The sequence below is a fragment of the Elgaria multicarinata genome, chromosome 5, assembly GCF_023053635.1.
Source record: "Elgaria multicarinata webbii isolate HBS135686 ecotype San Diego chromosome 5, rElgMul1.1.pri, whole genome shotgun sequence".
NCBI lineage: Eukaryota > Metazoa > Chordata > Lepidosauria > Squamata > Anguidae > Elgaria > Elgaria multicarinata.
In genome coordinates, this window is record NC_086175.1 from 13091111 (window position 1) to 13117905 (window position 26795).

At 42.6% G+C, this 26795-nt stretch overlaps 1 protein-coding gene across 1 annotated transcript in view; it reads left to right on the top strand.

Moving 5' to 3' along the window:
• TDRD3 (tudor domain containing 3) overlaps positions 1-26795 on the top strand; it is a 388945-nt gene that overhangs the window by 87408 nt on the left and 274742 nt on the right. The window lies entirely within an intron of this gene.

Below are 26795 nucleotides of genomic sequence, written 5' to 3' on the forward strand. Positions count from 1 at the left end.
CATTGTAGTTTATAGAGCTGTCCAAATGTGCAGTCAACATTTTGAGAGAATTCAAATTACCTAATAGAACTTTCCCAAACCTGGTGTCCACTAGATGTTTTGGACTACAACTTTCATGATTTCTGACTGTTGGCCATGCTGGCTGGAATGGGGCTGATGGGAGTTGAGGTCCAAAACATCTGGAGGGCACCAGAATAGGGAACTCTTTAGTATTACATAGGGCTTGTTCAAACAACACACTAAGCCTTGGTTAGCCCATTAACCTTTTTGCAGCAAATGGTTAGTGAATGTGTTTAAACTGTGGTTATTTGGCTACCATAGTTAGGAATGGTTCACACGGCACGTTAAGATATGGTTCACATGACATGCTAAGCCATAATGTTTAGCTCAAAATACTTAACCACCGTGGTTTAACATGTCATCTGAACAGGTTTGTAGTACTGTAGAAATTCAAAATCATTTAAAGTTCATGCTGAGATATATATTATGCTTTATGATATCATTTCTAGAAACACTGGATCACATGTTAATTGCATATGCACATAGCTCAAATGCCCTTTGAAGGACCATATCTAAGTGAAAGATAGCATATTTTGCATGCAGAAGATCCTACATTCAATCTTGGGCATCTCTTGGTAGGCCTGGGAAAAGCTTCAGCCTGGAATCTTGCAGCTGCCAGTCAGTGTAGACACTATTGAACTAGATGGACCAAGAATCTGACTTGGCAAGGCAGTTTCCTATGCTCTTTCCCAGTTTCAGCCAATTAATTGTTTCAGGATATGCCTGAATTGATCTATAAGCATTATGTCAAACAAATATGGGCCCAACTGTGGCATCAAGGTGGTATGATAGCCACCAATTGCATATCCTCACAGTGTCATTGCATATTCCCCAAAGGTTTGGAAGTTTCAGTCATGTGCTTTGCTCCAATCATATAACACCACCATGTCACTGGATCCAGGCACATGGTGCCAAGTTTACAGTTCCATTTGTCAACTGCTGAAGACTCATCTGCACGGTGAAGGAACATCATCTCCCAAGTCTGCAGTCTAATACCCTGCACACTTGGGTCTTCTGGAAACCATGTAAGATCATTCATTTTGTATGTGGCTTTAACTTAACTTGATCACTCAGACTTGCCTTTGGTGGTATTTAGTAGACATATTTTTGTTTGCTTTCAGTGCATTGAATTTATTTCTTGCTTTGATAACATGTATTATCCTTCCTGCCTAATACTATGAGCTGTGATAGCATAAAATAGAACTATTGTTTTTGCGTGCCACAATCGATGTATTTTAGTATTCTACTGCTTTTAAATATTTCCTTGGGACACTTTTATGAATACTATTTTGCTGCATTTGCATATGCTTTGCTCCCCAAGTCTAAGGGAGGGGGGATATAGCAAATTATCCATTAAACTACACTTTTTTCTATAAAGGCTGACACACACATTACTCCATTTAATTGTATTGTGTTCATTCTTAGCAAGAAAAAAAGGGTCACAGAATTTTTATATCATAATTCAATTCCCCAGGTAAAAGTGCATGAAAACCACTTTATGTTATTATCTAAAGTTTATTCTTGATCTGAAGTTACTCTTAGGTTACAATCTGCTATGCACTTACCTGGGTATAAGCCCCATTGAACCCAATGAGGTTTACTTCTGCATAGACATGGGTAGGATTGAGCTAAGGCTGTTGAGCCACTGTGTTTGTTGAGATTTAAATGACAATGCAACTCTTTGTCTTTACCTGATGATTGCCTTTGGAAAGAACAAACCGGCCAGAAATTATTTGGCAGAAACCAGGATTCGATCATTTTTGTCTGTCTCTTCCGCCAAGACGCTTGTTCATGCACTGGTTATTTCACGGTTGGACTACTGCAACCTTCTTCTCTCTGGCCTTCCTTCTTCTCACATCAGTCCGTTGGTTTCTGTTCACCACTCCGCCGCAAAGATCATCTTCTTGGCTCGCCGCTCTGACCATGTTACTCCGCTTCTGAAATCTCTTCATTGGCTTCCAATTCACTTCAGAATCCACTATAAACTTCTCCTGTTAACCTTCAAAGCTTTTCACGGTCTAGCTCCTTCCTATCTCTCCTCTCTCATCTCACACTATTGCCCCGCTCGTGCTCTTCGCTCCTCTGATGCCATGTTTCTCGCCTGCCCAAGGGCCTCTACTTCCCTTGCTCGGCTCCGTCCATTTTCTTCTGCTGCCCCTTACGCCTGGAACGCTCTTCCAGAACATTTGAGAACTACAAGTTCAATCGCAGCTTTTAAAGCTCAACTAAAAACTTTTCTTTTTCCTAAAGCTTTTAAAACTTGATGTTGTGCAGACTTTATACTGTTAGTTTTACCCTACCCTGTGCCTGCTTACCCTACCCTGTACCTGTTTGCATTCTCTTCCCCTCCTTATTGTTTTACTAGGATTTTATTAGATTGTAAGCCTATGCGGCAGAGTCTTGCTATTTACTGTTTTACTCTGTACAGCACCATGTACATTGATGGTGCTATATAAATAAATAAATAATAATAATAATAATAATAATAATAATAATAATAATAATATAGCAATTCTGTCTCAGTCATGACAGTGCCGTGCAACTTTTCCGTGTATTGAAGTGGTTTCCAATTCTCTTCATTGTCTCTGTGTCTGAGGGCTAAACTACACTGTACGTAAAATGTGTAACGTGTAACTGACGTTAATTTTCTTAAAAAATTAGTGTATGTGTGTGGTTTTACCAATGGATTTTTTTCTTCGTTCCTTAGGACCCTGTGCAGCATCGAGAGTGGTGGTGGTTATAGAGGGAATAGCTGGATGAGAAAGTTTAACTTTCCTGACCCTTGTATGGTGGTCCAGTTGCGAATCAGGGCCTTGCACACTTACATTAAAGTAAAAAAGGGGGGATCAGCTACACGCTACATATTTAGCAATGCAGGCAGTTTAGTTTTTAGAACAGCCAACTTGGTAGTCTCCACATGTTTGGAACTACACTTAATTTGGCCATGCTGGCTGTGGCTGCTGGGAGTTGAAGTCCAAAACATCTGGAGGGCACCAGTTTGAGGATGGCTGTCTTAGATGATTCTCAGTTTGTCCCTATTGCAGAGTTTGAGGTGACAGATCATTTTGATATTTTACGAGCACACATTTGATATGGTCTTGAAGTCAAATTAGAAGGAAGGTAAGCACAGTGAAATTACACTGAAGTTAATTGATTGAATTCAGAAGACGGAAATAAATTCTTAATAGCACAGTAGCTCTGGGTGATGCATCTTGAAGAGATTTGGCCAAATGCAGACTCTTGTGAAACCAAGAAGAACTTAGGCATCGTCTCGCGTGTAAGTAGAAGATTAAGGAACCAGACAGACACTAATGTGTTTACCAGTTTTGTCACCCACCCACCACGTAACTGTGTATTGATTTTTCTGAGCGCTGGAATATTTACATAATGTGAAGTACAGAGATTTAATCAGATGCAATGGTCTTTGACATCCCAATTAGTAAGATGAATGCCACCTGCCTTTTATGTAAGCTGTGAGTTTTATATTTATTTTCAAAATGAACTAGGAGTGTGTATTTATAAATGGTTATGGACTTAAAGTAAATTAGGTGTGAAGAACAAAATAAAGGCCACAAACCAGCGAAACCACCTTATGTGCACTAGCAGCTTTGTGCAGATGCATGTGTTATGTCTAGCTCTGCTCCCCCTGGCTTGGAAGAAGGTGTTTCAGGTGATCAATCAGAATCAGACTCTGAAGTAGAGGAGTCGGCGCCAGAAATATGCCAGCCTGTACCAGTGGGGGAGAAAGCTCTCATGGGCTCTTCACCAGCAGGGAGTGAACCCTCTCCAGAGCTTATCTCGTCAAGGGCAAATAATACACAGTCAGTGGGGAGCCAACATTCTTCTGAGGGGGAGAGCACAGAGAGGTTAGCCGATCCTAGAGTAGGCCTCAGTCTAAAATGGGTGGAGCCTAAAAAAGGCGAGAGAAAGTCAGCCTGGCTGGCATCCCATCAGAAGCCGCCTCAGAACTAGTCTCTCTGAAGTTAACGCATCTTGGGAAAGGGCTTTCCATTCTTCTTGAAAAGACAATTGTCTCTCTTAGTTTGCATAGTTTTTGTCTAGGGGAAAGTTCCTAGAGATTAGACTCTCTTCGGGTGGGAAGAGATTGAAGAAAGCCTTGTGGATTACTTAGCAGGCCTCATTATTGTCTCCCAAGAAGGCAGGAGGTTTTGAGAAACACGACAGCATGCTAGTACCCTCATTGGGTTGGATCCAACGGGATCGTACCATTAAGTGGAAGACACTTCTGCAAGCACAAGTGGGAGTTCAGAGCTCCTGCTGATTTCTCTCTCCTGCTGAAGTCCTTTGTGCCATATTCCACATCAGAGCAGATTTTCAGTGGGGCTCAGGGGCTGCAGTGGGGAGGAAGGAAGCAGGAAACCCCCATTCCATCAGCAGACTCTGCTTGTGGGCAGCCGGGAGCCAACCAAAAATCTCTCCACTAGTTATCTCCTATGTCAGGACTGTTGAACCTAAGACTCAGCATCCATATAAGACTCTCCACGGCTGCCCTACCACTTCCTAAAGAAATCCTTGCACCATCTTCAGAGCTAAGATATCCTTACAGTGCAATCCTATACTATACAGGTCTATTCAGAAGTATCCCCAATTGAGTTCAAGTGTGTATAGAATTGCAGCCTTCAAGAAGAAAAGGAGTTTACTCACCAGCAGAAGTTAGTACAGGCAGCAGCAGTAGCACATATTCTCATTCTCTCTTCCTCCTTACAAATTAGAAGTGCCCAGATGTCAAGGAAAGTAGAAGGTAGCTGAGTTCAGGGCAGAACACTGAAGAAAACGGCAGGGGGAATTTTACAGTTTGCCAACATTTATTTACTATGGCTAGATTGCCATTTTTAATTTGCCCAATCACAACCATTCTTTGGGTGGATTACAAATGGTTAAAAGAATACATTACAATATAAAATAATAAACAGCCAAAGAGTAGATAAAGATTTATAAACACAGCCATAAAATCTAAGGACTACGGAAAATGAGAGGAAGGGATAGAATGACGACTCATGATGGGTGAGCTGTAGTTTCTTAGCTGTAGAAAACAACTGTACTCTGCCTCTTAATTATAACATTCCCATGTGACTCCTTTCCAAACACTGATTCTAACACACTAACACTACAGTACCAATAAGTGCAGAGGCGGAAACACTCAGAATTCATTAACACTCTTGCGGAGAGCATAAGCAAAGGTTATATAGACAAAACAGGCAAGACGTAACATAGCACATTCAGCCACATGGCTCCATTCAGACATAACAAGGCAAGAAGCCCACTCATCAGGTTAGCTAATCACACTAACCTAGATAACTGTGAATTCTACAGTTGCTTTTACAGAATAGTCTGAGAATCCATCTTGCGTCCTTCCCTAGGAAACACTGTTGGAGGCTAATTGTTCCACAAAAGTGGCTTGAGTATGTGAGTTTCTTTGTTACATCTAGGAATCACCACCAGGAGAATAAAAATATAAGCAAAAAGGTTGGGGTTGCTTATGTAGAGAGGTTCGGCTTTACAACAGACTAACTTTTCCAATGACCTGCAGAATTGGGATATTAGTGCCACCTATTCAATTTTAAACAACTCAGAGTGATAACATCTACGGCAGGTGTTGATATTTTCTCTATTGTGGTGTTTGCCTGGAATATTTGTTTTGACTTGTATTTGGTTCTGGCGGCTAGACACGTTCCGAGAGAGAGCCCACTTTTGGGGCTCTTACCACAATTGCCACATATCAGGAATACCCTTCCTAGAGAGGCTTGCCCAGTGCCAAATTGGTTGTTTTTCCGGCACCAGGTGAAGTTTTTTGTTGTTGTCTAGGTCTTTCAGCACATCAACTCATTGATGATTTTAATTGCTGGTTTGTTTGCTCCCATTCCCACTTTTTATTGTCTCTGTCATTTCATTGTTTTGTTTTGGCTGGTTTTATGTCTACTTTTAATATTGTCTTTAGTTGCAGTTCTGGTTGCCACTCAGGGAGCTTCTTTGGTCAGGAGAGGAGCCTCATATAAATTTTGAAAATAAACAATATTATTATGCCCATAAATGTTGTGTACTGCCTAGAAAATGCATTAAAGATATGCTTTAAGTGGTGTAGTACCCAGGTTTTCAACACAGAAGCTTAAAGCTGTAGCCACAGCAGACTAGTGGAGGAGTTGTTTCACTTTTCGAGCAATGGGATGGAAAGGAAGTATGCCCAGACCTAGATATTTCAGTTTAAATTACAACACTAAATTGGAAATGCTAGATCCCATCCAAAGGCAACCAAACTCCCCAAAGCATCTGGCTGCTGTGAATAATGCATAAAGGATAAGACTATTTAAACTTTCAAACAACATGCAGAAACATCCTAGCGTGTTCTTTAAAAACTAATTTAATAGGAATTTTTTAAAAGTTTGAGGAGATGGAACCAGTCGTTAATTAAGGACCTCCTATTTTGTAGAATTCTGCTTTTCGGACGAGTTCCGTGTTTTCTGAATGCTGCTTGAGAAACTGGAAGCTTCCCCCAAGAGTAGGTCAAGTGGATTTGCAGCGGGAGGATTTAAAGAGATGGTGCACTACATAACTACTCCCCTTCCCTGACTCAGATCAGTATTCAAATGTAGTTATTTAGAGCAGATCTCTAAGAAAGGCAAGAAATAAACTTCCAACTAGGATAAACTCAAATAACTGTCTCTATGGCTTATACTTATTTTTACATGTGCTTCGTTTGTGCTCTTGATTGAATTCTTCTTCCAATTATAGCCCTTCCCCCAACCAGTGACATTAGCTTGATTAAAAAACAACTAAACTTCCAATCATACAGTTTTTCTCTCTTTGGGAAAACAACAGAGGAGGGTGTGGAAATCGTGGAAATAGATGTTGGGATGGAGACTTCGGCTCACATGTCTCTTGTGGGACTTAATGGAAGGAAGAACATCTGCCCAATTGCCTGCCATGTTCAAAGAGTCAGTAAAATATGAACCGGGGATTAGAGTGCGTTATATTTGGTTTAGGGGAGCTGTAAACATTTAGTACTTGGAAAGACATTTCTTTGAAGCAACCATGTCATGGGAAAACAATGCAGTCGGTGTCCAGTGCCACATTCAATAGCATATGAACATATGAAGCTGCCTTAAGCAAAGTCCATCAAGCTTAGCTTTGTCTCATCTGATTGTGTGTCCAAGGATCCAGGCAAGGCTCTTTCCCCCTGCCGTGTTGTACCATGAGATCCAATGTGGTGTAGTGGTTAAAGTGTTGGACTGGGAGTTGGGAAATCCGGGTTCTAGTCCCCACTCAGCCATGGAAACACACTGGGTGACTTTGGGCCAGTCACAGACTCTCAGCCCAACCCACCTCACAGGATTGTTGTTGTAAGGATAAAATGGAGAGGAGGAGGAGGATTATGTATGTCACCTTATTTATTTAATTTTATTTATTACATTTATATACCGCCCCATAGCTGAAGCACTCTGGGTGGTATACAAAAGTTAAAACAGTAAACATTAAAAAGTATACAAAATTTAAGAACCATCAGAAACATAAATTATTATTATTATTATTATTATTATTATTTATTTATTTATTTATATAGCACCATCAATGTACATGGTGCTGTACAGAGTAAAACAGTAAATAGCAAGACCCTGCCGCATAGGCTTACATTCTAATAAAACCATAATAAAACAATAAGGAGGGGAAGAGAATGCAAACAGGCACAGGGTAGGGTAAACAGGCACTGGGTAGGGTAAAACTAACAGTATAAAGTCAGAACAAAATCAAGTTTTAAAAGCTTTAGGAAAAAGAAAAGTTTTTAGCTGAGCTTTAAAAGCTGTGGTTGAACTTGTAGTTCTCAAATGTTCTGGAAGAGCGTTCCAGGCATAAGGAGCAGCAGAAGAAAATGGACGAAGCCGAGCAAGGGAAGTAGAGACCCTTGGGCAGGCGAGAAACATGGCATCAGAGGAGCGAAGAGCACGAGCGGGGCAATAGTGTGAGATGAGAGAGGAGAGATAGGAAGGAGCTAGACAGTGAAAAGCTTTGTAGGTCAACAGGAGAAGTTTGGATTCTGAAGTGAATTGGAAGCCAATGAAGAGATTTCAGAAGTGGAGTTACATGGTCAGAGCGGTGAGCCAAGAAGATGATCTTAGCAGCAGAGTGGTGAACAGAAACCAACATACTGATGTGAGAAGAAGGAAGGCCAGTGAGAAGAAGGTTGCAGTAGTCCAACCGAGAAATAACCAATGCATGAACAAGAGTCTTGGCAGAAGAGACAGACAAAAATGATCGAATCCTGGCAATATTATACAGGAAAAAACGACAGGATTTAGCTACTGCCTCAATATGAGGAATAAAGGAGAGCGAGGAATCAAATATAAAGCCAAGACTACGAGCTTCCTTGACTGGAGTAAGCGTAACATCATTGACAGTAAGAGAGAATGAGAGATGAGGAGAAGGTTTAGGAGGAAAAACAAGCAATTCAGTCTTTGCCATATTAAGTTTCAAACGACGATGAAGCAACCAAGCTGAGATATCTGAAAGACATGCCGAGATACGATCGTGAACATCAGGAGAAAGATCCGGAGATGAAAGATATAATTGTGTATCATCGGCATACAGATGATATTGGAGGCCATGAGATTGAATAAGATTACCCAAGGGCAACATGTATAAAGAAAACAACAACGGACCAAGCACCGAGCCTTGGGGAACTCCTACTGAAAGGGGAAAAGAAGAAGACGAGCTGCCATTAGCCAACACGCTGAAAGAGCGACCCACTAGATAGGAGGCAAACCAGTTATAGACAGAGCCACAAAATCCAAGGTCATGAAGGGAATCTAAAAGAAGATCATGATCAACCGTGTCAAAGGCTGCAGTTAGATCAAGGAGAATAAGAACGGAATAATGGCCTTTAGACTTGGCAGTAAGAAGATCATTGGTAATCTTAGTAAGGGCTGTTTCAGTGGAATGCAAAGGACGGAATCCAGATTGAAAAAGATCCAGAGCAGAGTTACTAGAAAGAAAATCAAGACAACGAGAGTAGACCACACGCTCCAGGATCTTTGAAACAAACGGCAACAAAGAGACAGGTCGGTAGTTAGACAGAGATAGCCTATCAAGAGTAGGTTTCTTGAGAATAGGAGAGACTGTAGCATGTTTAAAAGCAGAAGGAAATGAACCAGAGGACAGAGAAAAATTAATAATATGAAGCAAGGAAGGGAGGATAGCAGGGATAAGATTAATAAAGACGTTTATTGTTGTTATATTAACAACAATATAAAAACAACAGTGGGTTCCTTGGGTTCCTTGGAGTAAAAAAGACGGGATAGAAATGCAATAATAAATAAAAATAAATTATGTGGGTTTTATGTTGTATGGAACATTTCATTTCATGTTTAGTTCTGGTTCTTAACCATTTGAACATCATCATGGTAAAGAAATTCCCAGTGCAAATGCAGCCTGTTTTCTCTATAATCTAGGTTATGGTAGACGGAAGCTGTGACTGAGAGAGTGCAACCTGTTAATACTGCAGGCTGGCAGTCAGGCTGAGGCTTAGAAAGTAGCGGAAACAACCCTGCAGTGTTGGCCAGTGCTATTATCTCCACATTGCAGGCTGGGGTTCAGGCTGAGAGAGCAGCATTAAAAATCCCTGCAAAATAGCCCTGTGGTGTATCCCTCTTGCATGCTGTGTGTGTGTGTGTGTGTGTGTGTGTGTGTGTGTGTGTGTGTGTGTGTGTGTGGTGGGGAGCATGGAATCACAACCAGGCTGTATCACAAGCTCTACATTATCAGATGGGGGACTAAGAGTGGAAGATAATCACAGTTCTCTAATAAAGGCTTTAAAACTCCACCTGCTCAGTCTTTATTGGTACAATGCAACAGCACAGTCAGTAGTTCATTCAAGTATCAGAGATTATTAAGATTTTTCATTGTTTAGAACTATAAATAATATCCTGATATTGCAAGTTTGGGGAGTCTGGCTGAGAAAGACAGAGGTCAATATTGGAAGTCAGATATTCTTCCCACAACCGCTAAGCTTAAATCGTCAGTTCAGACCTTTTCGCAGCCCTGATCTAAATCAATACAGAAACATCCACTAATTTGTTTGCAGGCTTATATATTTTAAACAACTGTATCTTTTAAACAACTCACTCAAAAGTACGATTTTCTCATGAAATAAGTCCCAAATTAGAAATAGCATGAACTCTTTTCTCTGTTGCTACCTTTTGTTTGGGGTGCCCAATGACAGCCACAGTAAACTGGAAACCAGTTCAGTTTGCTGGTCTAGCCATTAATCATGCAGAGACCCATGAGCCTTCTGCAAGCAGTGTGTGTGATGTACCACTGAGGCATGCCCCCTCCCCTTATACTAGAGAGCTATGGGCCATGGCTAGATCACCAGGCCTATATCCCTGGGAGCAGGCAGGGACGACCCCTCCATTTGCCTGGGATAATCCTTAGGTCTAGCTAAAGCCTATGTCATAATGACAGTGAATAGGTTACTGCAGCTGACTAACTCACAGCTCACATGAGTAGTTTGTTTACACCAGGGCTGCACAACTTGTGGTCCTCCAGATGTTTTGGCCTACAGCACCCTCAGCCTTGGTCAGCATAACCAATGGTGAGGATGAGGATTCATGGGTGTTGTAGGCCAAAACATTTAGAGGGACACAAAATGCCCATCACTGACTTATATATGGTGAGCACTGTGTGACATTGTACAGATGCAAGCATTCAAATACCTCCAGTCTGATGTAGTACAATCCAGGAACAGTTTTACCACATCCTGAGATGTTTTTCTTTAGAATACCATTAATGTTGTTTTCCAATTCTGTGTCAAGCAGAATTTAAATATATGCCCTGGGCCAACGTGCACAGCATGACAGCCCATTGTGGGTTAATTTACCTGTGAAGTGCTGCAGTTTGTGCTGGCCGACATAATGACCCATGTCTGTTTTAGGGTTAAGCAAGGGTTGTTTAACCCTCAAATAATCCCCGCCAACTGGGTTTGGATAACACAACAAGCCATGGCAACCCCCCACCCCAGTTTGGGGTTGCATATTGATAAAGGTGGCTGGCACGTGCTGCAGCTCCTCATGGGTAAATTAACCTACATTGGGCTTCCATGTCATGTGAACCAGGATGTAGTCTATTGCTAACCAAATACTTTATTTTGTTTTATGAAACATATAATAATACAAGTTGGTGTCTGCTATAATCTGTATGGGACTACATAACACATAATAGAAACAGCCAAGCAGTTGGGATATGTTCCCTTCCCCAATTGCTGCACTTATTGCACAAGGACTACATTTAAAAATAAAATGCAAAAATCCTTATTTAGAGGGACAGGATGAAATTGAAGACCAAGACACAAGTTGCATCTTTTTGAGGCAATAAGGACATAGGTTGTTTGCAACAACGTATATGAGTTCTAATTATAGTTCTGTTTCATCAGTGATTAATAAAATAGTTAATGATTCATCCATCCATTGATACAGATATTATATATATTCCATTCTGACCAAGCAGTAGAGGATACAGTTCATTATGTTCTATACTGTAAATTATACAACACCCCTAGGGATAAACATCTAGCGAGATTTCTGGCTTCAATTACTCATTATACAGATCTGGATAAAATTGGCTACTTATTTACAAACACTGCAAAATCCATCTTGTTAAACCTGGCTTGCTTTGCAGTGAAAGCGGCAAAAATTAGGAAAGACTTAGTGTCCCCTGATGATAACTAAGATTGCTGGTAAAAATCCCAGCACTATATATGATGTTTTATATGTAAAAGTTCAATATTTGATGTTTAATACAATGCTGTAATGTAATGTAATGTTTTTATATCATGACTCTTGTATCTGGCTATAACCCATGCTGGGTTGCCTTAATAAAATTTGATATATTCCATTCAAGCCATCAACAGATGGACCGTGAGGTTTGAAAATGAGGATTTTGCTCTTATAAGATTTTAACTTGGAGTTTCTTCACTCTAGTCCCACAAAGCCAGAAGGAAAAGATGTCAGTGTTCTGATGTACAAAACAGGACAGGCAGACCTCACCAAGATAGAAAAATCTTGAGACTGGGCCTGTCATCATCTGTTATATGCTAATTGTTCCTCCTAGGGGGGATTTTTATTTTTAAATGCAAGGTTTTCTTTGAAGATTTTTTTTTCTCTGTGACAGGAACAGTGCTTAGAATTAATACTTGTTAATCTTACTTATTTGTGATAAATAAACATATTTTTTTAAAAAAACAACAACAACCCGTTGTCAGATTATGTTGAGTGAGTCAATATAGCGATGGGATCACAACAGGCCGGATTCTGATGGAAATAGTAGAAAGGCTATAAAGGTCTTGTTTACATGCCTACGCATTTATCCTGAGGTAACACTTTCTGAGCTTGAGTCTGAAATGTTTTACATGTTCATAGGGCTACAGCAGAGGCTGAATGGCTTTCCAAAAACCTGCAGGATATCTCATGGATTTCAATGTGCTTCTCTTTTTCTCACAGGATAACTTACCATGCAAACACAACAACATAGTTATCTTGAATATGCATTACTCCAAGCAGGCCTTACCCACACATGATGGACAACACGAGTACAAAGGGGCTGCACTTTTATTTATTTCATTTATATCCCGTCTTTTTTCCTCCAAGGAACCCAAGGCAGTGTACATAATCCTCCTCCTCTCCATGTTATCCTCACAACAACCACCCTGTGAGGTAGGTTGGGCTGAGAGTTTGAGACTGGCCCAAAGTCACCCAGTGGGTTTCCATGGCCGAGTGGGGCTAGATCCTGGATCTCCCAACACCTTAGCCACTACACCACACTGGTTCTTTTAGCCATATCCCCAAGGTTACACGATGCCTCCTGTCCCCTCACAAAGTGTCATGCCTGGCCCAGGCCAGAGTGACTTTGAAGGAAACCACCACCACCCCACCGCCAACTGTGGTAATACTGAAGGCACATCTAGCATTTGTGTCTAGCTACACTGACAGTGGTGGACCCTGAGGACCTCCAAGACAGGACCCCTGAGGATGGCACCTCGTCTGTGGGTTCAGAAGAGGAGTCTGAGTGAAGGCAGGAGCTGCCAGTCAGAGGCAAAGCATATGCCTTAAGAACTCCAGGACCTCGGCTATTTGGGAGTAAAGGACTCCTCATAAATAGGGTCCTCCCTTCTTTTAGATAATATTTATATATGCTAAAAATATGTCTCTTATCTCATTTACACAAGTCGTTCTGAGGAGTATTGGGGAAATGTTTGGAGTTTTATGCCAGAGTGAACATCTCAATGGCAACAAACCTAAACCTAAATGTAAGCAATGGATGGATTTCCCCTGAAGGACCATATGTGCAGCTTACAGTTTCTGGACTTGGCATGATCTATGAAAGCACAGGAGGCACTGCATTTCAGAGGTGCCTTTTATCAGCTTTGGCTGCTTCACCAGCTACTTTCCTATCTGGAGAAATTGGACCTTGCTATTGTCATTCATGCCCTGACTACAACCAGACTGGTTGTACATGGCACTGCCTTTAAATACAGTTCAGAAGTTTCACTTGGTGCAGCCTATAGCTGCCTAGTTGCTTGTGGGGGCTGTGGGCAGGTATGAAAGCTGATGTGTTTAAAGGCCCAATTTAAAGTGCTGGTGCCCACTTTAAAGCCCTAAATGGCTTGAGGCAGTTTATTTGAAGGACTGCCTGCACCTGTATGGTACTGTCTGCCCTAGGATCTAATACCAGGCTCTGTTCACTTGCCTGCTAGTAAGATTTATTAGGTTGGTGGGCATAAGAGGTAGGGCCTTTTCTGTGGTGGCTCCATCCTTCTGGATACTGTACTGCAGAATATGCAGTTGGCTTCTCCATAAAAGTTTGTAAATGGATCTTAAAGTCTCAGATGTTTCAGTCTGCTTTTAAATGAATGGCTGCCCTTCTTTATTTTATAACTTGTATTTTTTTTTACTGTCACTGTTATCTTAAATGTTTAATGCTGCTGTTTTATTTAATTGTGTTTTATATTTTCCTGTTTTCTAATTTGATCTTGTAAACTTCCTTGAGGAGGCTTTGCTCCAAAAGGCAGTGTAAACTATTTTAAATAAATAATGAATGCAAACATTTCCCATTGAAAAGAATAACTTGGTATCCTGTTCCCTGAATTATTTTGATGGGAGCAATCCTATATCCCCCTATGCAGTGCCTGAGGGACGTGGGACTTTTCAGTTGTCCTGGCTCTGACCTCAAAGACAGGAAACACAATCTCCACCGCCTCCTCCTCCTTGTACCTGGTGCAGAGAGAACCTGTCCAGCTACTTCTCCGTGTATGGATGGACCACTATATAAGGATCCTAGTGAGAGGTTCTTTGTGGAACTGTGTAGACATTTTTTCCTGGAATGACAGATCCTGTCAGGAATATTTATTTGCTGGTGTTGTTGTTAAATAAGTTGCTTATAAGACAGTTTTGTATGTGATGGCAGCTGAGAAAATCAGGTATGTTAAATCTTCTGCTATATCCTGTCAAGCTGATCGCTTGGGATAGAGCTATATTGTTAAGAATGATGTCAAGGTAATAGATTTACAGTCTAATTGTATTATATACCTTGCATTATTGTAGTGAACCACACTTGGATTTTATTTTCATGGTTAAGTTTTCCTCTTTTGATGCCCTTTGGTTTCAACAAACGAATACCAACGGACTGGCTATAGGAACCATTTAAAAAGCACACACCAACCCCCTTCTGTTTTGGGTTGGGTGGAAAACTGTCCTGTCCAACTTGGTTCAAGGCACACAGAGGTGCTAATGCCAACAAAGCATATGTAGGCACAGATTTGACAGGACAGGTTCAGGCAAGGCAAGTCCAGTTTAGAGTGCTGAATAGCCAGGCAAGTTAGAAAAGGCAGAGCCTGTCAGGACCCTGGACAGCTCCAAGATAGCTGAGCCTCAAGCAATGGGAGCTGTTGAAGGTGCTTTCTCAAAGGCGTTCTGAAGCCTTATCAGCTCAACACCTGCAGTTAACTCCACCCCCTCAGAGAAGCAATTTGTTTCTTAAAAGGCTACTGCCTCATTTGTAGCTGTTGGCTCTCAAGGGGTGGGGGTGGTGAAGGCTGTAATAGAGAGTGTCCTCTGCATCTGAGGAGTCAGGTAGAGGCACATCTACCTGTGCTTGACATCAGGAAGAACTTCCTGACTGTTAGAGCAGTATGACAAAGGAACCAGTTACCTAGGGAGGTTGTGGGCTCTCCCACACTAGAGGCAGCTGGATAACCATCTGTCAAGGATGCTTTAGGGTGGATTCCTGCACTGAGCAGGGGGTTGGACTCGGTGGCCTTTTAGGCCCCTTCCAACTCTACTATTCTATGATTCTATGACATCCTCTGATCCGGAAGGCCCTTGCCTAGCAGGGGTTGGATTAATGGAGGGAGTCTCCTCTGCCTCTGAGTCCTTTCTGGAGCTAAAGGAGTTGTCAAGGCTGAGGAACATGACAGAAAACTACTAATTTGGGTTTTAAATAGGTCATGACAGGATCTTGAGCATTACCTTGCTGGCATGTGAAATAAGTGCCACTGTCCGATAGTTTGAACATTCTTTAGTGTTTCCCTTTTTTGGTATGGGGATATAAGTTGATTTTTTCCAGTCTGATGGCCATTCTTGTGGCAAATAGAACATCTATGACTAAGAAGGAGATTCCCACCCAAAGATTACAATCTAACAATCAGACACTCTGGAAGAGGATAATGCTACAATGGCTGGCACATGTAACTGTGGTTTGCAGAGATACCACTGTGCAAACTGATTTTGGGGGAAATTAGCTGAGCAAATGGATTTGTTCACACTTACACCACTTGGGGCTGCCCCAGCCTTAACTGAGTTATGCCTTGATGGGGAAATTGGTTGCATTCTTGGTGAAGCTGAGCTACAGCCCTAAAAGTAGTTTTTGAGGCTTCTGGAAGGAGTCTTCATGACGGTCTCCCTTGGTCTACCTGCTGCCACGGGAGAGACATCCACCCTCCAATGGGTATCCTCCTTCACTACTTTTGTGACTCCAAAAGACCCAGCTCAGGTTCACAAGTTAGGGCTATAGATGCTAAGTCTGTCTCTGTGGCGCACCTGCTTCAGCTAAGGCTTCACAGCAGCCCAGTAATAAATATAAATGTAATAAATATAAACAGGAGCCAACCAGATCAGCAATTTCACACTGGCACTGGGACTGCATCCCCTGCAACAACTGAGACCCGAAGGGCAGCTTAAGGGATGTAGGTAGGGCAGGTCATGTGGCATACACAGCTCTGTCTTGCAATACCTCATTGCCACTAGATCAATGTCCACTGCAATGTGGTAGTACCAGTGAAGAAAGCAACAAGTGCACTTAAGCAATGTCTACTAGAGTGTGTAGCTCGGGCTGGCTGCCTCCTTGATCGGGCGGGGTCTTTCCCAGCAGTGTTGTCTGTGACACGTTGGGAGAAGATGAGTAGGTGAGGCAGACAGACAGACAGACAGACAGAAGAAAGCATTGGTCTGAGCACAGGAGGATGGAATGGCCATGAGGCTCAGGTGGAATGGCAGGGAATGAAGAGCTCAGGAGGAACAACCACGACCTGAGGGCCGGGGAGGGGGGGTTGCTGTGGTCTATAGGAATTCTATCTCCCTCTGCAGGCTCTCTGTCCATGTGACTACTGGTCTGGAGTGTTTGCATCTTGTGTTGGGTCAGCGGGACAGATTAGGGATTCTGTTGGTGTACCGCCCACCCTGCTGCTCAACAGACTCCCTAGGTGAGCTGACGGAGGTGGTCTCGGCTGCAATGCTGAGATCCCCCAGACTGTTGGTTCTGGAGGATGTCAACATTCATGCCGAGGGTGCCTTATCGGGGCGGCTCAGGATTTCATGGTCTCCATGACAACCATGGGACTGTCCCAACATGTCATCGGCCCAACACATGTAGCGGGGCAGACTCTTGACCTGGTTTTCACAACTGGACATGGAGATGGTGATCTGGAAGTGGGGGACCTTACATCCCTCCCTTTGTCATGGTTGGATCACTGCTTGCTGAGGTTTAGACTTACAGCAGCTTTTCCCCTCTGCAAGGGTGGGGGACCTATTAAGATGGTCCGTCCCCGGAGACTAATGGATCTGGATGGTTTCCAAAGGGCTCTGGGGAGTTTTCCGGCTGATAGGGCTGGCTCTCCTGTCGAAACCCTGGTTGATCTGTGGAATGCAGAAATGACCCGGGCAGTTGACAGGATTGCTCCCGAGCGCCCTCTCCTGAGTAGAGCTCGTATGGCTCCGTGGCATACCCCAGAGCTGAGAGCGATGAAACGAAATAGGAGAAGGCTTGAGGGCAGGTGGAGACGAACTCCTAGTGGATGCAATCAAATATTGGTAAGTGCCTATAGTAAGGCATATTCAGGGGCACTGAGGGCAGCAAAAAAACAATACTTTGCTGCCGCTATTAAATCTTCAATTTGCCGCCCAGCGGAGCTTTTTAGAGTTGTCCGGGGGCTATTACATGCTGGCCCCAAGGACATGGTAGAATCATCTGAGGCCCGCTGTAATAAATTTGCCAGGCACTTCCAGAATAAAATATTTTGCATCCGCCAGGACTTAGATTCCAGTGTTATAGCAGGTGAATCTAGTGAGGTGTCCAGAGTACAGTTTTGTCCTGTAATCTTGGATGAGTTTCAGTTGGTACAGCTCGAGGATGTTGACAAGGTGCTTGGACAGGTCCGCGCGACCACCTCTGCTCTGGATCCTTGCCCCTCTTGGCTAATAAAAGCTAGTAGGGATGGAACAGCCGGCTGGGCCAAGGAGGTGATTAATGCCTCTCTACGAGAGGGAGTGGTCCCAGACCATCTGAAAGAGGCAGTAGTGAGACCACTCCTGAAGAAAACTTCCTTGGACCCGGAAAATCTTAGTAATTACAGGCCGGTAGCAAATGTTCCATTCCTGGGCAAGGTCCTTGAGCGGGTGGTGGCGGGACAGCTCCAGACACTTTTGGATGAGACTGATTATCTGGATCCATTTCAGTCGGGTTTCAGGCCTGGTTTTGGCACGGAAACAGCCTTGGTCGCCTTGTATGATGACCTATGTCGGGAGAAAGACAGGGGGAGTGTAACTCTGTTGATTCTCCTTGATCTCTCAGCGGCTTTCGATACCATCGACCATGGTATCCTTCTGGAACGTCTGGCTGAGCTGGGAGTGGGGGGCACTGCATTGCAGTGGTTCCGCTCCTACTTAGCAGGATGGCTCCAGAAGGTGGTGCTTGGGGGACATTGCTCGGCCCCTTGGACTCTTCGGTATGGGGTTCCACAGGGGTCGGTCTTGTCCCCCATGCTGTTTAACATGTACATGAAACCGTTGGGTGCGGTCATCCGGAGTTTTGGAGTGCGCTGTCATCAGTACGCTGACGACACGCAGCTCTACTGCTCCTTTTCAACTTCATCAGGTGTGGCTGTGGATGTGTTGAACCGGTGCTTGGCTGTGACAATGGACTGGATGAGGGTTAATAAACTGAAACTCAATCCAGACAAGACTGAGATGCTGCTGGTGGGTGGTTCCTCTGATCGGATGGGGGGTGTTCAACCGGTTCTGGATGGGGTTGCACTCCCCCTGAAGGAGCAGGTTCGTAGCTTGGGGGTTCTCCTAGAACCATCTTTGTCACTTGAGGCACAGGTGGCCTTGGTGGCACGGAGTGCCTTCTACCAACTTCGGTTGGTGGCCCAGCTACGCCCCTATCTGGACAGGGATAACCTAGCTTCAGTTGTCCATACTTTGGTAACTTCCAAATTAGATTACTGCAATGCCCTCTACATGGGGCAGCCTTTGAAGACAGTCCGGAAACTGCAGCTTGTGCAAAATGCAGCGGCCAGATTGATAGCTGGAACAGGAAGATTTGAGCATATAACACCGATTCTGGCCCGCTTGCATTGGCTGCCTATATGTTTCCGAGCCCAATTCAAGGTGCTGGTTTTAACCTATAAAGCCCTATATGGCTTGGGACCACAATACCTGATGGAACGCCTCTCCCGACATGAACCTACCCGTACACTGCACTCAACATCTAAGGTCCTCCTCCAAGTGCCTACTCCGAGGGAAGCTCGGAGGATGGCAACAAGGGAGAGGGCCTTCTCAGTGGTTGCCCCCCGACTGTGGAATGGTCTTCCCGATGAGGCTTGCCTGGCGCCAACGTTGTTATCTTTTCGGCTCCAGGTCAAGACCTTTCTCTTCTCCCAGGCATTTTAACAGCATTTAATAACGTTAAGTTTGTTTTAATGGACCCCAGAATTGTTGTTTTAAATGAATACTGTTGTTGTTTTTATACTGTTTTTATGTTTTTTAAATTTTTTGTATACTTTGAATGTCTACTATTTTTAATTGTTGTAAACCGCCCAGAGAGCTTCGGCTGTGGGGCGGTATATAAATGTAATAAAATAAATAAATAAATAAACAACCAGGAGGCAGCTGCACCAGTCCAAGCATCCAATGAGGCTGCCACCTCATGCTACCTAATGGCAGGGCTGGCTCTGTTGGGGGGGACGGGGATGGTTTAATAAGGGCTTGAGCATGTGACAACCGTGATGGCCATGACTGCAATACCTGATTCCACCCTTTTCGTTGCAATGTAAAATCAGGCAATTTCTCTTTTCTTCTGGAATTCGTCTTGTGCAGTAGCTCACAGCATACCACCTGTGCCTCATGGGGGCGATGCAGGCAGCATGCATGGGGAATGCATGTAATAAATTGAGACAAAGATACAATTGAAGACAAGCTGTCATTCTAACAAACCCCGCAGAAACCCCTTTCTCCCTGCAGAAAGGATTATTGGCAATGTTTCATTTCTCACTATTTCAAGCTGTTCCATGCTAATTAGTTTGCAGCTAAAAGCTGGACATGCATGTTTTGTTGGAATCATTTGGAAATAGGGTCCTTCTCTACACCTCCCTTTTTTTTATTCCTTGGGGGGTACTTAGTGCATCACAAACAAAATGCCACCTTCCATATATTTCAAATCGTCAGCGGAGAAAGTGCAACCCGGGGCTCTCTAGGAATGCTACAAAAGGGTATTGTAAATGAATTGACTCTTCGTGGGCTTCTAAATTCATCACTTTAAAGGATGTTCTCTGCAACCAGGATGATCTGGGGTCTGGAAACAAAGCCCTATGAAGAGAGACTGAAAGAACTGGGCATGTTTAGCCTGGAGAAGAGAAGATTGAGGGGAGACATGAGAGCACTCTTCAAATACTTAAAAGGTTGTCACACAGAGGAGGGCCAGGATCTCTTCTCGATCCTCCCAGAGTGCAGGACATGGAATAACAGGCTCAAGTTAAAGGAAGCCAGATTCCAGATGGACATCAGGAAAAACTTCCTGACTCTTAGAGCAGTACGACAATGGAATCAGTTACCTAGCGAGGTTGTGGGCTCTCCCACACTAGAGGCCTTCAAGAGGCAGCTGGACAACCATCTGTCAGGGATGCTTTAGGGTGGATTCCTGCATTGAGCAGGGGGTTGGACTCGATGGCCTTGTAGGCCCCTTCCAACTCTGCTATTCTATAATTCTATGATTCTATACCTGCTTTGGCATCTACCTGGTTTTGCCAATTCAAGAAGTATTTTGTTCTTCAAATTAACAACTTCTTCTTCTTCTTCTTCTTCTTCTTCTTCTTCTTCTTCTTCTTCTTCTTCTATTATTATTATTATTATTATTATTATTATTATTATTATTATTATTATTATTATTATAAGGCCATACTACCCTGAACACACCCGATCTTGGAAGCTAAGCAGGGGCAGGCCTGGTGGTGGTTGTTGTTGTTGTTGTTGTTGTTATTATTATTATTATTATTCTAATCTCTGCTCTATGAAAGCAGCTTAGAGTATACTGAAAGAAGAAAAGAAGGAAACTCAAAGAAAAATGGAACTGAAATGCATAAATCAGGGAGCAGTGTAAACAACCAGGGACTTTGGTTTTCAGTCAATGCAAACTGATTAAATTTGCATCAGCTAAGACTCTGAGCTTGCTAGCGTTGATTCTGCTGACCATCGTGGCACGTGCTTATTAATAACAAGGAGAGACAGCCCCACCCATTTCCACATAACCTGTGCAATTAAGGGAATGACACCTTCTTTGATTGTCCTGTCTTGTCCTTCCTCTTGCCGTCTCCCCCCCCCCCCGCCCCATGTTGCATATCACATCACGCAGCCTCATTAGTATTCATTGTTGTTGTGATCTGATTTCCCCTGCTGTAGCTGCAGACTGGTGCTGATAACCACAGGAGTCCTGGTAGATTATGCTAGCTATGAATCCACTAATTAAACTTGGCAAATAACAAAACAGATCTATAATTTCTTTTGAATTATTGAAGTTGGTGTTAATCGAGATTTCGCGATAAGCTAACCGCTCTTATCAGTAATGCGAAAGCTGGTTTATAAGCAATTCTAAATCTCATCAGAATCTCTACTGAAGGCTGCTTCTCATGTTACAGTGTAAATATTATTTCGCTTATTCAGTTTATAGCCCACCGTATCCCAAGGGCTCAAAGCCTCTCAATTACATGGATTAAATCCCATCTTTTCATATCCAAATATGAGGATCATCATATGGGACACACACACACACACACACACACACACACACACACACACACACACACACTGTGGGCTCATCTACACCAAGCAGGATATTCCACTATGAAAACGGTATGAATCAGGAAAAACTTCCTGACTGTTAGAGCAGTACGACAATGGAATCAGTTGCCTGGTGAGGTTGTGGCCTCTCCCACACTAGAGGCCTTCAAGAGGCAGCTGGACAACCATCTGTCAGGGATGCTTTAGGGTGAATTCCTGCATTGAGCAGGGGGTTGGACTCGATGGCCTTGTAGGCCCCTTCCAACTCTGTTATTCTATGATTCTATGATTCTATGATAAAAGGCAGGAGCCACACTACTGCTTTATAGTGGTAATGAAGTGCACTGATAACTGTTGGAGCCCATTGACACATCTACAACAAACAGGATATAACACTATGAAAGTGGTATGAAAGCGGTATAAGGTATGTGTCAATGGGCCCCAACAGTTGTCAGTGAACTTCAATACCACTACAAAGCAGTAGCGTGGCTCCTGCCTTTTATACACCACTTTCATAGTGGAATATCCTGCTTGGTGTAGGTGACACCTGTGTTTGCCTACTGTCACTTTGCCTCCTGTTTCTGTCCCACACTAAGGATGAACAGCTTCCTCTTTTTTCACAAGGGGAAAAGAAAGGAAGCAAGTAGCATTCAGTGGGTGTTTTATTATGCAACTTCTCCTGCACACAGCAGGAAGTTTCATTAGAGCCCCCAAAATTGGATTTGATGAGGCTCATTTTGTGATGGAAGAAAGAGCAGAAGGAGCTGGAGTCGTGCGGGAGGAATGCTTGCATTATCAAAATATCCTGTGAAGAACCGTGAGTGGCCAGTTGTGAGTGTGCGATAAAATGCTTGTCTGAAGAAGCTGACATCTGTGGCCACCAAAGGGCACAATTCTTGCTTTCATTAGTGAACCATAAAACACAGGCATATTCTTCCAGTGGTATGTTGTAGTGGTAGCCAAGGTGTCAATTCACATGGAGCACTGTGAGTGAATATTAGTTGTTGTGGCATGGGGGTGGGCATAAAGCTTGCAGTTCTTGGTTTTAAATGCTTAGGACCAAGTTGTTATAGAATATGAACTTTTGATTCATTCCAACAGGATGGGTCTTTGTCATAATAGTTCAGGATGAAACCTCCATGTATGAAGGCCCTATAACACTGAATTGTTGTGGAATGTTTTCCATCCCAAATGTGCCTGGACATCCTAAAGGAAGATAGTGCACTTGCAGAGAAGCTGAATGAATTCATTTCATCTGCCCTCACTGCAGAAGATACAGGGCAGATACCTGTACCCGAAATGATATTTTCATGTATGGAATCTCAGGAACTGAGGCAAACAGAGGTGAGAAGTGATGAAGTTCAAGGTCTAATTGTCAAACTGAAAGCTAACAAATTGCCAGGCTCACATGACATCCATCGTAGAGTTCTTAAAGAACTGAAGAGTGAAATTGCTGATCTTCTAACAAAAATGTCTAACATGTCCCTAAGATCAGCTTTTGTACCAGACCACTGGAAAATGGCCTGTATAATACCAATTTTTAAGAACATAAGAAATGCCATGATGGATCAGACCAAGGGTCCATCTAGTCCAGCAGTCTGTTCATACAGTGGCCAACCAGCTGTTGACCAGGGACCAACAAAACAGGATATGGTGCAAAAGAACCCTCCCACCCATATTCCCCAGCAACTGGTGCACACAGGCTTACTGCCTCGAATACTGGAGATAGCACACAACCATCAGGGCTAGTAGCCATTGATAGCCTTTTCCTCCAGGAATTTATCCAACCCCCTTTTAAAGCCAAATTGGTGGCCATCACTACTACACCTTGTGGCAGTGAATTCCATAATTTCACTATGTGCTGTGTGAAGAAGTCCTTCCTTTTATTTGTTCTGAATCTTCCACCAATCAGCTTCATGAGATGACCCCAGGTTCTAGTATTTTGCTTCATACAAATCTATAGTGTGACCGTAGTTGGAATGCTGTGCGCAGTTCTGGTCACCGCACCTCAAAAAGGATATTGCAGAGTTGGAAAAGGCACAGAAAAGGGCAACCAAAATTATCAAGGGATTGGAGCAATTCCTCCATTGGAAAGGCTGTAATATTTAGGACTATTTAGCATAGAAAGAATGCAGGTAACACGAACCATGATAGAGGTGTACAAATCATGCATTTTCCTCCCCCTCTTTCATAATACTAGAACCCACAGTCATCCACTGAAGATAAATGGTGGGTGAATTGGAACAGATAAAAGGCAGAAATTCTTCATAGAACACATAGTTAAACTATAGAATTCACTACCACAAGATGTAGTAATGGCCACCAACTTAGATGGCTTAAATAAGGCATTAGGCAAATCCCTAAAAGATAAGGCTGTTAATCGATACTAGTTATGATAGCTCCAGTATCAGAAGCAGAACATTTCTTCATACAAGTTGCTGGGGAACGCAATCAGGCAGGTGCTCGTGTCCTACTTGTGAGCTTCCCGTAGACAGCTGGTGGGCCACTGTGCGAACAGAATGCTAGACCAAATAGGCCTTTTGTCTCATTCAGCAGTGCTATTATTTATTTTTCTTATGTTCTTATTTATTTTTTATCAGACATTTTGGGTTTATTTATATGCACATTTATGCAAATTTAATTGATCAATCAACCAAGTCAAATATCAGTTTGCTAAACAATAATTACTGAATGACAGTTCAACATTTACTACTAACTATGACTTTCCTTTTCCATGGCAAAAATGCAAGTCTCCACAGAAGACCTCAAGGGCTGAAGGGACTCCTTTCACCAATTAACCATGGCACAAATCAAGCTTCACAAATTCCGGTTGACAAACCCTCTCTTGTTTACTTCAAGCAAGGTTCAGCTGAGTTTCTGGCTCTTCACAAACATTGTCTCCCTTACTGACAAATTCTTTCTGTAGCTTCAGGTCAGACTGGAATCACTCAAATCAGTGAGGCAACAGGTTCTAATATCAGTGATGTGAATATAGCAAAATGTTGTAAATCCAGATCCACGCTCTGCAACGGACACTTCCACAAATTAATGTAAGCTTGTTGATGGAATTGCTGCCCTCTATATGATTATTACTTATATTTATTTATGCAATGTAGGAGTCTCCGTATTCTGAAGTTCTATAAGGGTGACATACATAATGAAAACAAATATAATACAACCAGTGATAGCATACATTAAAACATGGTTTTGCTTTTATGAATGGCAGCTGCTTGATCAGTATTTTGAAAAGCCAATGAAACATTGTAGACTCCGGTTGCTACTCTTTGAGTGCATGAATTTGAGAGGAGTTTCAGATGAAACTTCAGCCAAGTCCAATGGGATATTTATCATAGTGCCATAACTACTGGAATCTTTATGGGATATTTATCATAGTGTCATAACTGTCCAAATATGACATAGTGTCATAACTGCAGTAGAATGGCTTACAATAATTGCTTGGGGTCTTATTGGCAAACCAACCTTTTTATTTGACCGTGGTTATCAGTTTATACTTCATAATGGAATTACTCTATAGGTTTCATTGGATTAATAACTCCCTTTTACCCTCAATTTCCTTATCAGAATGCATTTAACTTTTCCCTCTAGCATATAGATGACAGTAAATGTATGATAAGAAAATGTGAGATGGACTAGAAAAGAAAAGCAGTATCACTTTTCACCTGGCGTAATTTCTTTCTGGATGATATGCAAAAAAACCATACTGAATGCTGCCATTCAATACATAGGAATAGACAGCACTGATACTCCTTGGGCCAGGTAATTCTATGTTCCAACTCATTCCTTCTTCTCTACACTTTGTAAGCAAGGTCGATGTCCCTTTTATGATCTCCTGTGCTGTACTGCCCAATATATATAGCAACAAGGCATCTGAAGGCATATCCACACTCATTTAACCCCCCTCCCCAAGAATTCTGGTTTCAAGGATCTCTTGACACAATTCTCAGCAAACTTGTAGGCAATTTTAAGGCAACGGGCATGTCAGAAATATCAAATAGACCTAGATTAAAAGGCTGTCTAAACCAAAGTTTGCTTTTGACTTATTGCTGGCAGGAAGCTTGACCAGGGGATAAGAGAACATTATGAAAAAATTCTCACTCAAGAAGGTTCATGCCCCAGACAGGTCAAAACTACAGAGAAGAAGTTGGGAAATTTCTATGGTAGCCAATCAGAGTGCAGTAAGCAAGCACATCACATATCATGATAAAGTGCAAAATCTATCAAAGTAAAGGGAAGGTTGTTGTTCCATGCAGGGAGTAACCTCTGCTAGCAGAAATCTGTCTTGATAATGTATGTACAATTTATCTTGTTCTCTTTTCCAGTTTTAACTTTTGTCACTCAATGTCATGGTATCATTTTCTTTTTATAATTGTCTTAAATAGAGTTGCTTGTTGTTAATCAATATTTTAAAATATAGCTTATGAGCACGTATTTATAAAGTAACTGTGTCATCTGTGAATGACTCAGTCCTTCTCAGCATCAGAAAAACCACATCTCTCTGAACCCAGATATAGACAGGAGGTAGGAGCCTGTCAAGTAAACAGGAGGTCTGCTTAATTAGATTCATTATCCATGCATTATTCTTCCTACACCCTCACCAGACTAGAGTTCTCAGGATTCCTTGGGCAAAGTCACAACAAAAATACCTTCAGTATTTTTCAAGAGAGTAGCTACCACTGTGGCAGGGAATCCAGTGGCCCAATGTAATGTTGCAAAATACTCCTTGGAGAACAGGGTTATGACTAGAAGCTGGCAGCCAAAGATGTGGGAGGTAATTTAAATCAATATGTCAAATTCAGTTTCTCACACCTCTGTGCTTTGGATTCTCAACCTTCTGTTCTTCAGAGCTCCCTTTTTATTCCTTTACAATTACCATGTCTGTATGAGGTTTTCTCATATATTTTCTTTACCCCTTCCTTTCCCTGTCCTCTGTATCCTTTGCTTCTTCAAGGTCTCTGCTTTCCACCCCATTATTTGCCCTCTTCCAGTCATCTTGCCTCAGCATTCCTTATGTCTCAGGTTCTTGATCACCTGGCCCATCTTCCCTCCCGCTTAGGCCTCAATTTCCCAGCTTCTCTGCCATCCTCACATAACTCTCTGGTCTCT